The sequence below is a fragment of the Phyllobates terribilis genome, unplaced genomic scaffold, assembly GCF_046119375.1.
Source record: "Phyllobates terribilis strain yellow unplaced genomic scaffold, ASM4611937v1 Scaffold_487__1_contigs__length_1357975, whole genome shotgun sequence".
NCBI classification, from domain to species: Eukaryota; Metazoa; Chordata; class Amphibia; order Anura; family Dendrobatidae; genus Phyllobates; species Phyllobates terribilis.
Genome location: NW_027363247.1, coordinates 617,062 through 631,122, shown reverse-complemented (window position 1 = coordinate 631,122; position 14,061 = coordinate 617,062). Strand labels below are relative to the sequence as shown.

The 14,061-nt window shown below is 48.5% G+C and overlaps 2 non-coding genes and 1 pseudogene across 2 annotated transcripts; all 3 read right to left on the bottom strand.

Annotated features, from left to right (window-relative positions):
* Window positions 1-509: 509 nt before the first annotated feature.
* Window positions 510-601, bottom strand: LOC141229718 (U2 spliceosomal RNA; annotated as a pseudogene).
* A 10,851-nt stretch (window positions 602-11,452) lies between these two features.
* On the bottom strand, window positions 11,453-11,643 carry LOC141229737 (U2 spliceosomal RNA). The gene has a single exon (XR_012296360.1). It is a non-coding gene; the product is annotated as a U2 spliceosomal RNA (small nuclear RNA).
* A 1,115-nt stretch (window positions 11,644-12,758) lies between these two features.
* Window positions 12,759-12,949, bottom strand: LOC141229736 (U2 spliceosomal RNA). The gene has a single exon (XR_012296359.1). It is a non-coding gene; the product is annotated as a U2 spliceosomal RNA (small nuclear RNA).
* Between the last annotated feature and the right edge of the window lie 1,112 nt (window positions 12,950-14,061).

Here is a 14,061-nt window from a genome sequence, read left to right as displayed (position 1 = left end):
ACGCTCTCCTCCCGAAAGAGGAGAGCCAAGGGGGTTCAGGGGGGAGCGGAACCTGATGGCCACACACTCCCCCACTAGACCTGCCAAGAGAGGAACCCGTAAGGGAACCGCATCCCGACAAAATCCTAGTAGGACGTAACACACGTGAATAAGTGGACACACAGTGACAAAGAAATTTAAATAAATAGTGAAGGTTTCACAGTATAATACTGCCCGGACCTTCGACCGGGAATTGAAAAATTCCCCATCCTAAGGCCAGAAGGCCCGGAATAAGGGTGTGTGTGAAGAAAGAAATATTGAAGTGCTAGTGCAAATGTGCCATAAACTCAAGTGGGGTTCCCAATCCCAGTGAGTTAAGGCACCCCAGGGTCACCACTCCTGGGGCACTTCACACTTCGGGCTTTCGATCTTCCCCGGCCCAATGGCGTCGATCCTGGGGGGCCATGCTTTCCACCAGATGACTATATTAGCCACCTGGCGTACTAACAAGCGCCTAAACCCCAGTGTGCATAATGTATCAATCTACTAGGGCGGCCAACATCCAAAACCGCCTTTTCGAAAGATACTACACTTGATCTTAGCCAAAAGGCCGAGAAGCGATAACCAGAATTGGTTTCAAACTACGGAGCCACCCAAGGATCCTGAAAAGTCCATTTGTGGAGATGAGCTCCTGGACTCCCGTTAAGAAGACATGTTGTCAACCTCTAGATCCCTTACATGCCTGCACTTTTCGGCTTGCTGCTGCTGCAATCCACGCGTTTTAGATCTGCATAACTCCACCTCTTTAAACACAGCACCTTCACCCCCTGCTGTTCCCACCCGCCTCAACACCGTTGGAAGGGAGGAGAACCAATTAAGGCGGGGGGTGGGGTGGAACGAGCAGCTGTCTACCCTTAGCAGGAGGGCTCCTGATTACATACCTCTCCTGCTGCTGCTGCTGCTGGCTGTCCAGCAGCAGACTGAAGGTGGCTGCTGCTGTGCACAGGTATATAAAGGCTCAGAGCTAGTGTTGAGCGATACCTTCCGATATCGGGAAATATCGGATCGGATTGGATCGGACCGATACCGAAAAAGTATCGGATATCGCCGATTCCGATACCGGAAACCAATGCAAGTCAATGGGACATAAATATCGGAATTAAAATAAACCCTTTCTTTCCTTGTAGGTTATTTCTACATGAAGGAAAACAACTAAGAATAATGTAGAATGTATTGGGGGAGGTGGGGGAGACAATAAAGGCATAGAGGTTTAGCCCAGTCAAATGGAATAGCAGGAATTAATATTTTTTTATTATGTTCTGAGTTACGGAAATATTAACTATGTTAAGTATTTTTATATTTTGTCAGATATTTATGTTTCACTACTTCCATGCTCTTCACCTTCTTTTTTACTTCTCCCACACTTTCTCCTTCATCATCCTCAGCATCTTTTTCATCCACTTCTTCTTCACCTTCTTCTTCTTCACCTTCTTCGTATTATTCTTTTTTTTACATTCTTCATATTCTACTTCTTCATCTTCTTCATATTCTTCTTCTTCATCATATTCTTATTTGTGACAGGCATTCCTGTAGTTGTTATCTATAAAAGGTTGGACATTACATCTTTCGTTCTGCCCGTCACAAAAGATTTACAACAGGATTTGTCCGCGTTCAGTTTGGCCTGCAGCAGCAGGTCTTTTCCAGGGGCACCACGAGGAGGAACGGACTCACCCCCATACACTGCTTAGTCATCTTCTGCTTATAATTTAGATATTATCTTTTGCTCTGATTTTTAGTCTTATGCTTAATGTTCTTCCGCTTTTTGTTCTGCAGCTTCTTGTATTTCTGCTTCTTGGTTTTCTGTCTCTTGTTTTTCTGTATCTTGGTGCTTGTCTTCTCTTCTTTGTCTTCTTGGTCAACTTCTTCAGGGTCATCTTCTTGGTCTTCTTCGGGGTGGTCTTCAGGGTCGTCGTCTTCGGGGGTCCTCGTCTTCGGGGTCCTCGTCTTCTTCGGGTTGGTCTTCTGGGTCCTCGTCTTCGGGGTCCTCGTCTTCTTCGGGGTGGTCTTCAGGGTCCTCGTCTTCTTCGGGGTGGTCTTCAGGGTCCTCGTCTTCTTCGGGGTGGTCTTCAGGGTCCTCGTCTTCAGGGTCATTGTCTTCGGGGTCCTCGTCTTCTTAGGGTTGGTCTTCAGGGTCCTCGTCTTCAGGGTCCTCGTCAGGGAGATCCAGAGTGATTACCAAGAACCATTTCAAAAAGCTTGAACTTGGAAATGTAGCAGAAGGTACAAGAAAGCTGAGGAACTACCGAGGACCAGCTGACGGTACTGGAACCCGGATGGATAGCAGAAGGTACAAGAGCCAATGGAACTACCGAGGACCAGCTGATGTTACTGGAACTCGGTTACTAAGCAGGAGGTACCTGTGCCAGAAAGCACTACCAAGGACCAGCAGACGTTGGTGGAACTTGGATACCGAGAAGGAGGCACCTAATCCAAAGGCACTGCCGAGAACCAGCTGACGGTACTGGAACCCGGATGGGTAGCAGAAGGTACAAGAGCCAATGGAACTACCGAGGACCAGCTGATGTTACTGGAACCCGGATGGGTAGCAGAAGGTACAAGAGCCAATGGAACTACCGAGGACCAGCTGATGTTACTGGAACTCGGTTACTAAGCAGGAGGTACCTGTGCCAGAAAGCACTACCAAGGACCAGCAGACGTTGGTGGAACTTGGATACCGAGAAGGAGGCACCTAATCCAAAGGCACTGCCGAGAACCAGCTGACGGTACTGGAACCCGGATGGGTAGCAGAAGGTACCCATGTAAAAAAAAAGTTCAAGGCCGCGAGCCGGCCGCAGTTACCAAAACCCACAGTCCTACAGAGGGTGCTTGTCCTATTGGCACTATGGAACCAGCCTTCATTGCCAGATCCCGCAGCCCACATAGGAGTCACCTAAACTGCAGGCACCATAGAGTCGGCTAACCCGACCGCAACACGACAGGACAACGCATTGGAGGCAAAGTGACGTTGACACTACCCGGAAACAGCTGGCGTGCTGGAACCAGGCTGGGCAGGAGGGAGTACCCGTGCCAAAGACACTGCCGAGAACCAGCTGACGGTACTGGAACCCGGATGGGTAGCAGAAGATACAAGAGCAAATGGAACTACCGAGGACCAGCTGACGGTACTGGAACCCGGATGGGTAGCAGAAGGTACAAGAGCCAATGGAACTACCGAGGACCAGCTGATGTTACTGGAACTCGGTTACTAAGCAGGAGGTACCTGTGCCAGAAAGCACTACCAAGGACCAGCAGACGTTGGTGGAACTTGGATACCGAGAAGGAGGCACCTAATCCAAAGGCACTGCCGAGAACCAGCTGACGGTACTGGAACCCGGATGGGTAGCAGAAGGTACCCATGTAAAAAAAAAGTTCAAGGCCGCGAGCCGGCCGCAGTTACCAAAACCCACAGTCCTACAGAGGGTGCTTGTCCTATTGGCACTATGGAACCAGCCTTCATTGCCAGATCCCGCAGCCCACATAGGAGTCACCTAAACTGCAGGCACCATAGAGTCGGCTAACCCGACCGCAACACGACAGGACAACGCATTGGAGGCAAAGTGACGTTGACACTACCCGGAAACAGCTGGCGTGCTGGAACCAGGCTGGGCAGGAGGGAGTACCCGTGCCAAAGACACTGCCGAGAACCAGCTGACGGTACTGGAACCCGGATGGGTAGCAGAAGATACAAGAGCAAATGGAACTACCGAGGACCAGCTGACGGTACTGGAACCCGGATGGGTAGCAGAAGGTACAAGAGCCAATGGAACTGCCGAGAACCAGCTGGCGGTGCTGGAGCCCAGGGTAAATACTAAAAACAGAAGAGCCAGAGGTGTATTTGGAGCAACTTTAAAATCTGTAGTAGTGAGAATGTGGACAGAGCAGGAGAAATTGCCGTCCGCACAGCAGGAGAACAGCTGACGTTACTGAACCCCAATAACACGGCAGCAAGTGTTGACTGTGCAGACGGCACTTCCGAGCGCCAACTGGCGGTGCTGGAGCCCAGGGATAAGAATGAAAACAGAGGAGCCAGAGGTGTAATTGGAGCAACTTTAAAATCTGTAGTAGTGAGAATGTGGACAGAGCAGGAGAAATTGCCGTCCGCACAGCAGGGGAACAGCTGACGTTACTGAACCCCAATAACATGGTAGCAAGTGTTGACTGTGCAGACAGCACTTCCGAGCGCCAACTGGCGGTGCTGGAGCCCAGGGATAAGAATGAAAACAGAGGAGCCAGAGGTGTAATTGGAGCAACTTTAAAATCTGTAGTAGTGAGAATGTGGACAGAGCAGGAGAAATTGCCGTCCGCACAGCAGGGGAACAGCTGACGTTACTGAACCCCAATAACACGGCAGCAAGTGTTGACTGTGCAGACAGCACTTCCGAGCGCCAACTGGCGGTGTTGGAGCCCAGGGTAAATACTAAAAACGGAGGAGCCAGAGGTGTAATTGGAGCAAGTTTTAAATAAGTAGCACAGTGAATATGGACAGAGCAGGAGAAATTGCCGTGAACACAGCAGGGGAACAGCTGACGTTACTGAACCCCAATAACATGGTAGCAAGTGTTGACTGTGCAGACGGCACTTCCGAGCGCCAACTGGCGGTGCTGGAGCCCAGGGATAAGAATGAAAACAGAGGAGCCAGAGGTGTAATTCGAGCAACTTTAAAATGTGTAGTACAGTGGATGTGGACAAAGCAGGAGAAATTGCCGTCCGCACAGCAGGAGAACAGCTGACGTTACTGAACCCCAATAACACGGCAGCAAGTGTTGACTGTGCAGACGGCACTTCCGAGCGCCAACTGGCGGTGCTGGAGCCCAGGGATAAGAATGAAAACAGAGGAGCCAGAGGTGTAATTCGAGCAACTTTAAAATGTGTAGTACAGTGGATTTGGACAAAGCAGGAGAAATTGCCGTCCGCACAGCAGGAGAACAGCTGACGTTACTGAACCCCAATAACACGGCAGCAAGTGTTGACTGTGCAGACGGCACTTCCGTGCGCCAACTGGCGGTGTTGGAGCTCAGGGATAATACTGAAAACAGAGGAGCCAGAGGTGTAATTGGAGCAACTTTAAAATCTGTAGTAGTGAGAATGTGGACAGAGCAGGAGAAATTGCCGTCCGCACAGCAGGGGAACAGCTGACGTTACTGAACCCCAATAACATGGTAGCAAGTGTTGACTGTGCAGACAGCACTTCCGAGCGCCAACTGGCGGTGCTGGAGCCCAGGGATAAGAATGAAAACAGAGGAGCCAGAGGAGTAATTGGAGCAACTTTAAAATGTGTAGTACAGTGGATGTGGACAAATCAGGAGAAATTGCCGTCCGCACAGCAGGAGAACAGCTGACGTTACTGAACCCCAATAACACGGCAGCAAGTGTTGACTGTGCAGACGGCACTTCCGAGCGCCAACTGGCGGTGTTGGAGCTCAGGGATTACAGTTCAGGTGGTAGAAACATGAACAGAACAGGAGACCTGGATACTGTTGCCAACCAATTATTTATTCTGGAAGAGGACTGGCAAATTCATGAGAGATCCAGGCCTTGTTCATTTTGAGAAAAGTAAGCCGGTCAACGTTATCGGAGGATAGTCGCATGCGACGGTCTGTTAGTACACCACCTGCGGCACTAAAGACGCGTTCCGATAATACACTAGCAGCAGGGCAAGCTAGCACCTCCAGTGCATACTGACTAAGCTCTGGCCATGTATCCAGCTTACAGACCCAAAACTTGAAGGGAGAAGAGCCGTCTGGGAGTACACTAAGAGGGCAAGACATGTAGTCTGTCACCATCTGACGGAAACGTTGCCTCCTGCTGACTGGAGCTGTCTGTGATGGTGTAGACATTTGTGGCGGCGGGGACACAAAACTTTGCCACATTTCGGCCATACTGGTCTTGCCTTGTGCTGAGGCGCTGCTTCTGCTCCCTCTTTGTGCAGAGCTTCCTCCACTGCCTCGACGCACTGAGCTGCTTTGTAAAGCACTAGCAGCACTGCTCTCGGTTGGAATGGAGAACATGATGGAATGCACCAGTGCGTCTTGGTACTCCCGCATTTTACGCTCCCGGTTCAATGGTGTTATGAGGCTTTGTAAGTTGTCCCGGTAGCGAGGATCTAGGAGGGTGGACACCCAATAATCAGCCGTGTTGAGAATGTGGGCGATGCGGCGGTCGTTTCTGAGGCACTGCAGCATGAAATCAACCATGTGCTGCAGACTGCCAACTGGCCAAGAAACGCTGTCCCCTGCTTGAGGCGTGATCTCTGCCTGCTCTGCATCACCCCACCCTCGCTCTAGATACTGACTACTAGAGCATTGTGTACCTCCCTCCTCTGGACAGATGTCTTCCTCATCCATTGACTCCTCCTCATCCTCCTCACAAAGTGTCCCCTGCCTAGGCCTTTGTGAGGAACCACGTTGCGCAGACTGTAGAGAAGCAGATGGCATTTGTGACTCCTCATCCTCCACCTCTTCCAAAACCTCGTCCCTTAGTGCTTGCAGTGTTTTTTCAAGCAGGCAGATAAGGGGGATAGTCATGCTGACTAGTGCATCATCTGCACTCGCCATCTGCGTGGAATAATCGAAGGCACGCAAAACGTGGCAAATGTCCTTCATAGAGGCCCACTCAGTGGTGGTGAAGTGTGAACGGCGCGCACTGCGACTTGTTTGCGCCTGCTGCAGCTGGTACTCCATTACTGCTGCCTGCTGCTCACACAACCTCTCCAACATATGTAACGTTGAATTCCACCTGGTGGGTAGGTCACATATGATGCGATGTTCCGGAAGACATAATCGGCGCTGCAGAGCTGCAATGCGTGATCTTGCATTGCTGGAACGCCGCAAGTGAGCGCACTCTATGCGGACCTTGTGAAGCAGTGCATCAAGATCCGGATAGTCCCTCAAAAAACTCTGCACGACCAAGTTGAGCACATGTGCCAGACATGGGATGTGAGTGAGGTTGCCTAGGCCCAGAGCTGCCACCAGATTTCGGCCATTGTCACACACTACCATGCCTGGCTGGAGATTCGCTGGCACAAACCACACGTCACTCTGCTGCTTGATGGCATTCCAGAGCTCCTGCGCTGTGTGGCTTCGATTCCCCAAAGAAATTAATTTTAATACGGCCTGTTGACGTTTGGCCACGGCTGTGCTCATATCGGTCATCATAACAGGTAACCGTTCACGGGTCGATGTGGAGGTAGACCGTGACGGCTCCTGCAGCGCTGATTCAGAGGAACTGGAGTATGAGGAGGAGTCAATGTGTACAGACTGGATTCCTGCAATCCTTGGAGTTGGCAGAACACGTACAGCGCCACTCTCAAGATCTGTACCCGGCTCCACAACATTTACCCAATGGGCAGTGAGGGAAAGGTATCGTCCCTGTCCATGCTTACTGGTCCACGCATCAGTGGTCAGGTGGACCTTGCTACTGACGGCGTTTTGTAGCGCATGTTTAATTTTTCCCTCCACATGATGTTGCAGGGCAGGGACGGCTTGCCTGCTGAAATAAAAGCGGCTGGGCACGTTGTATTGTGGGACTGCCAATGCCATAAAGTTACGGAATGTGTCAGTCTCCACCAGCCTGAATGATAGCATTTCAAGGGCCAGTAGTTTAGCAATGCCAGCATTCAGAGCCTGTGCTCGGGGGTGGTTTGCCGAGTATGGGCGCCTTTTCTCCCATGCCTGTGCTAACGATGGCTGTAGACTGGCCTGGGAGTGTGAGGATGACTGGGAAAGTGGTGCTGTGGGTGGAATTACACTGTGTCTCTGTACAACAGTGCCAGAGATTCTTCCATGGCGATCCTGTGAGGAAGCCGAACCAGCTGTATGTGAGCTGGAGGAAGAGGCTACAACACGAGCTGAAGAGGTGGTAGGTGGCGCTGTAGGTTGGCCTAGGTCTTCAGTGTGTTTGTGTAACTCCACCACGTGCTTGGTCCGCACATGTTTCCACATATTTGTGGTATTGAGGTTGCTGACACTTTTCCCTCTTTTCACCTTCTGATTACACAGCTTGCATTTGACAAAGCAAATGTCATCTGCAACTGTGTCAAAAAAGGACCAGGCACTGCAAGTCTTGGGAGCGCCCGCTTTGGATTTTGGAAGAGCCATGCTCCTAATGGGTGCCGAAGTGGAGGCTACAGGCAACCAAGTCTGCCCCCTCCCTCTCCCTCCTTTTTGGGCCGTTCGGGGAATCTCTTCCTCAGAGCTGCTCCCACCACCTTCCTGTCCCTCACGCCATGATGGGTCAAGGACCTCATCATCTACACCACCCTCTTCAAACAACTGCTTCTCCTGGGTAGTCTCGACAGCACAGTACGCACCAGAAAGTGGCACCTGAGTCTCATCATCAGATGCGTACTGAGGTGTGCTGCTGACCATAGGCACTGGCCCACCCGCCTCTTCAGATTCAGAGAGACAAAACGGTTGCGCATCACTGCATACTACCTCTTCTTCAAATTCTCGAATTCTGCTTGGCTGGCCCCCTCTTTCCAAGCCAAGAGATTCAGAGAACAGAAGTAGAGATGGCTCCTGTCCAGGGCTCTCTGACTGCCTGGGCAATTTGGCAGGTGGTGAAGAGACAGATGGGTGCTCTTCAGTGCTCAGGACCTGAGAGGATCTGGAACTAATTGAAGTCGATGCGTTAGCTGCCATCCATCCGACAACGGCTTCAATTTGGTCCTCGCGCAGCAGTGGGGTACGGCTAGCTCCTACAAAGCTGCGCATAAAGGACTGTTCCCTGGTAAAACTGGGGGATGCTGAGTCACTGGTGCCCGCAGCAGGCACAGAATCCCCACGTCCTCTCCCTGCAGGCACAGAATCCTCACGTCCTCTCCCTGCAGAAACTCCACGCCCACGCCCACGACCACGACCACATGCCTTACTCCCTGCCTTCTTCATCTTGGTAGACTGATAAAGATAGGCAGAAAAGTACTAAGGGCTTAGTGTGCTTATTCCTGAACAGCTGCTAACAGGTATAAGAAACACTAATTTTATAAAGTGTGGACTAGACTTTAATATGAGCTAATGTGGCCTACACAACTGTAAAGTGGAGTGTTTGGTGAACTTTATTTAGGTTTTTTTTGTCACAAAAAGACACTGGATGTGCCTAAAGATGTAATAACGATAGTATCACAAACTTTTTGTAGCTATTACAATGTAGGAAGGTAACCTACAATGCAATAGATGAGGCTGCAAAAAATAGGCTAATACTAATCTGGCTGGGGCTGCAGGGCCCAATGCTGCAGAAAGGCTCCTCTATCTACTCCTATATAGTGTGTTTGGAATCAATTTAGCTGAATATGGATGGAACCACCACACTAATAGGAGATATCAGGAAAAATTATGAATTGGCAATAAAGGACAATGTATGAGGCAGTGACACACACTGAGTGCACTACAACCAGACGGGGTTGAAGCACACACTACAGGGTGAGCTGCACTCACACACCAGACCTTGCAGACAGCGGTGAACAGTACAGATGCAGAGCACTGTGCACTAGTGCTGCAAGACGGAAAAAAAATTCTCTATCTACTCCTATATAGTGTGTTTGGAACCAATTTAGCTGAATACAGATGGAACCACCACACTAATAGGAGATATCAGGAAAAATTATGAATTGGCAATAAAGGACAATGTATGAGGCAGTGACACACACTGAGTGCACTACAACCAGACGGGGTTGAAGCACACACTACAGGGTGAGCTGCACTCACACACCAGACCTTGCAGACAGCGGTGAACAGTACAGATGCAGAGCACTGTGCACTAGTGCTGCAAGACGGAAAAAAATTTCTCTATCTACTCCTATATAGTGTGTTTGGAACCAATTTAGCTGAATACAGATGGAACCACCACACTAATAGGAGATATCAGGAAAAATTATGAATTGGCAATAAAGGACAATGTATGAGGCAGTGACACACACTGAGTGCACTACAACCAGACGGGGTTGAAGCACACACTACAGGGTGAGCTGCACTCACACACCAGACCTTGCAGACAGCGGTGAACAGTACAGATGCAGAGCACTGTGCACTAGTGCTGCAAGACGGAAAAAAATTTCTCTATCTACTCCTATATAGTGTGTTTGGAACCAATTTAGCTGAATACAGATGGAACCACCACACTAATAGGAGATATCAGGAAAAATTATGAATTGGCAAAAAAGGACAATGTATGAGGCAGTGACACACACTGAGTGCACTACAACCAGACTTGGCTGAAGCACACACTACAGGGTGAGCTGCACTCACACACACAGACCTTGCAGATAGCGGTGAACAGCACAGGGAACTGTGCACTAGCACTGCAAGGCACAGTGATTTAGAAAGTAGCTTGGGTAAAGCAGTATAGAGCAAATAGGTAGCTAAAACTGTCCCTCAGAACAACAGCGTCCTATCCCTAACTGAATTCACAGCAGAGTGAGCTCAAAATGGCGGCGGTGGCTTTTATAGTGCATCATGACATCATTTCAGCAGCCAATCACAGCCATGCCATTAGTTAAGATGCCTACATGCCTAACAGGATGTGCCCACACTTCTTAGGATCCTCATTGGCTGAATAAAATGAAAATGTCTCATTGCATTATGGTTACTTCCGATTCCGGTATACGATATTGCAATAGTATCGGAATTAAGTATCGGAATTCCGATACCGCGAATATCGGCCGATACCCGATATTTCAGTATCGGAATGCTCAACACTACTCAGAGCCTATTATGACACGCGCAGCCAGCGTTCCATTGCCACATTCCATCTACTGCAGGCAGGATACCTGGCTGGCTGAATGTCGCTGAGAAGCTCACAGAGACCGCCATAAGCAACAGTTTAACAGAATGCCACAGACTAATCAACCAAACTTTTTGGGTTGGGTTCTCTTTTATAGTCTGCAGGCATTAAATGAAAGAAGTCAGTGTTCCAGCAGAAGGAGACAACGTTTCAGAAAAGGCATTGTAGCAAACCAAAAAAGAAATTTTAAGCGCAGCAGAGTAACCAGCGCACATACCTGTTAGCTCAGGTGAGTTTAAAAGGCTGCTGTTGATATCAAGGGCATTTGCTAAATAGATGGTGTGTGTGCAACAATATACTGAAAGGTCAATTATATTGTGCAGCTTATCTCACCACCTGTAGTTATTTAGGTGAAAGCTCCAAAATGCTTGCCTAATATGTCTGTTTATCCAAAAGGAAGTAAAAAGGGAGAGCTAGAAAGATAGCATTGCATCACATTACATGGCAATGCAATGCACAGTTGCTGAAGTTGAACCAAAATGAGCTTGTCATCTGGCTTCTGCAACTTTGAACATGAAAAATCCAATGAGGAGAAGAAAAGCAAAGCCAAAGAGTCCATCCCAAAATCCGACAAACAAGCAAAATGAACAAAAAACATTGAATTCAATTCTTTCTGATTTTAGAAACTGCATTAAAGAAGGGGTGCACCGGTCCTGGAGATACTGCAATACCAGGTCAATGCGTGGAGTGGACAGAGCAAGCTCTTTTTCCATCTCCCTGTTCTAAAAATCCATTTAATATATGGTCCCCAGATAGGGGACGTATCAGATATTAAACTGATAAGAACAGATACTACACTTGATCTTAGCCAAAAGGCCGAGAAGCGATAACCAGAATTGGTTTCAAACTACGGAGCCACCCAAGGATCCTGAAAAGTCCATTTGTGGAGATGAGCTCCTGGACTCCCGTTAAGAAGACATGTTGTCAACCTCTAGATCCCTTACATGCCTGCACTTTTCGGCTTGCTGCTGCTGCAATCCACGCGTTTTAGATCTGCATAACTCCACCTCTTTTAACACAGCACCTTCACCCCCTGCTGTTCCCACCCGCCTCAACACCGTTGGAAGGGAGGAGAACCAATTAAGGCGGGGGGTGGGGTGGAACGAGCAGCTGTCTACCCTTAGCAGGAGGGCTCCTGATTACATACCTCTCCTGCTGCTGCTGCTGCTGGCTGTCCAGCAGCAGACTGAAGGTGGCTGCTGCTGTGCACAGGTATATAAAGGCTCAGAGCCTATTATGACACGCGCAGCCAGCGTTCCATTGCCACATTCCATCTACTGCAGGCAGGATACCTGGCTGGCTGAATGTCGCTGAGAAGTTCACAGAGACCGCCATAAGCAACAGTTTAACAGAATGCCACAGACTAATCAACCAAACTTTTTGGGTTGGGTTCTCTTTTATAGTCTGCAGGCATTAAATGAAAGAAGTCAGTGTTCCAGCAGAAGGAGACAACGTTTCAGAAAAGGCATTGTAGCAAACCAAAAAAGAAATTTTAAGCGCAGCAGAGTAACCAGCGCACATACCTGTTAGCTCAGGTGAGTTTAAAAGGCTGCTGTTGATAACAAGGGCATTTGCTAAATAGATGGTGTGTGTGCAACAATATACTGAAAGGTCAATTATATTGTGCAGCTTATCTCACCACCTGTAGTTATTTAGGTGAAAGCTCCAAAATGCTTGCCTAATATGTCTGTTTATCCAAAAGGAAGTAAAAAGGGAGAGCTAGAAAGATAGCATTGCATCACATTACATGGCAATGCAATGCACAGTTGCTGAAGTTGAACCAAAATGAGCTTGTAATCTGGCTTCTGCAACTTTGAACATGAAAAATCCAATGAGGAGAAGAAAAGCAAAGCCAAAGAGTCCATCCCAAAATCCGACAAACAAGCAAAATGAACAAAAAACATTGAATTCAATTCTTTCTGATTTTAGAAACTGCATTAAAGAAGGGGTGCACCGGTCCTGGAGATACTGCAATACCAGGTCAATGCGTGGAGTGGACAGAGCAAGCTCTTTTTCCATCTCCCTGTTCTAAAAATCCATTTAATATATGGTCCCCAGATAGGGGACGTATCAGATATTAAACTGATAAGAACAGATACTACACTTGATCTTAGCCAAAAGGCCGAGAAGCGATAACCAGAATTGGTTTCAAACTACGGAGCCACCCAAGGATCCTGAAAAGTCCATTTGTGGAGATGAGCTCCTGGACTCCCGTTAAGAAGACATGTTGTCAACCTCTAGATCCCTTACATGCCTGCACTTTTCGGCTTGCTGCTGCTGCAATCCACGCGTTTTAGATCTGCATAATTCCACCTCTTTAAACACAGCACCTTCACCCCCTGCTGTTCCCACCCGCCTCAACACCGTTGGAAGGGAGGAGAACCAATTAAGGCGGGGGGTGGGGTGGAACGAGCAGCTGTCTACCCTTAGCAGGAGGGCTCCTGATTACATACCTCTCCTGCTGCTGCTGCTGCTGGCTGTCCAGCAGCAGACTGAAGGTGGCTGCTGCTGTGCACAGGTATATAAAGGCTCAGAGCCTATTATGACACGCGCAGCCAGCGTTCCATTGCCACATTCCATCTACTGCAGGCAGGATACCTGGCTGGCTGAATGTCGCTGAGAAGCTCACAGAGACCGCCATAAGCAACAGTTTAACAGAATGCCACAGACTAATCAACCAAACTTTTTGGGTTGGGTTCTCTTTTATAGTCTGCAGGCATTAAATGAAAGAAGTCAGTGTTCCAGCAGAAGGAGACAACGTTTCAGAAAAGGCATTGTAGCAAACCAAAAAAGAAATTTTAAGCGCAGCAGAGTAACCAGCGCACATACCTGTTAGCTCAGGTGAGTTTAAAAGGCTGCTGTTGATAACAAGGGCATTTGCTAAATAGATGGTGTGTGTGCAACAATATACTGAAAGGTCAATTATATTGTGCAGCTTATCTCACCACCTGTAGTTATTTAGGTGAAAGCTCCAAAATGCTTGCCTAATATGTCTGTTTATCCAAAAGGAAGTAAAAAGGGAGAGCTAGAAAGATAGCATTGCATCACATTACATGGCAATGCAATGCACAGTTGCTGAAGTTGAACCAAAATGAGCTTGTAATCTGGCTTCTGCAACTTTGAACATGAAAAATCCAATGAGGAGAAGAAAAGCAAAGCCAAAGAGTCCATCCCAAAATCCGACAAACAAGCAAAATGAACAAAAAACATTGAATTCAATTCTTTCTGATTTTAGAAACTGCATTA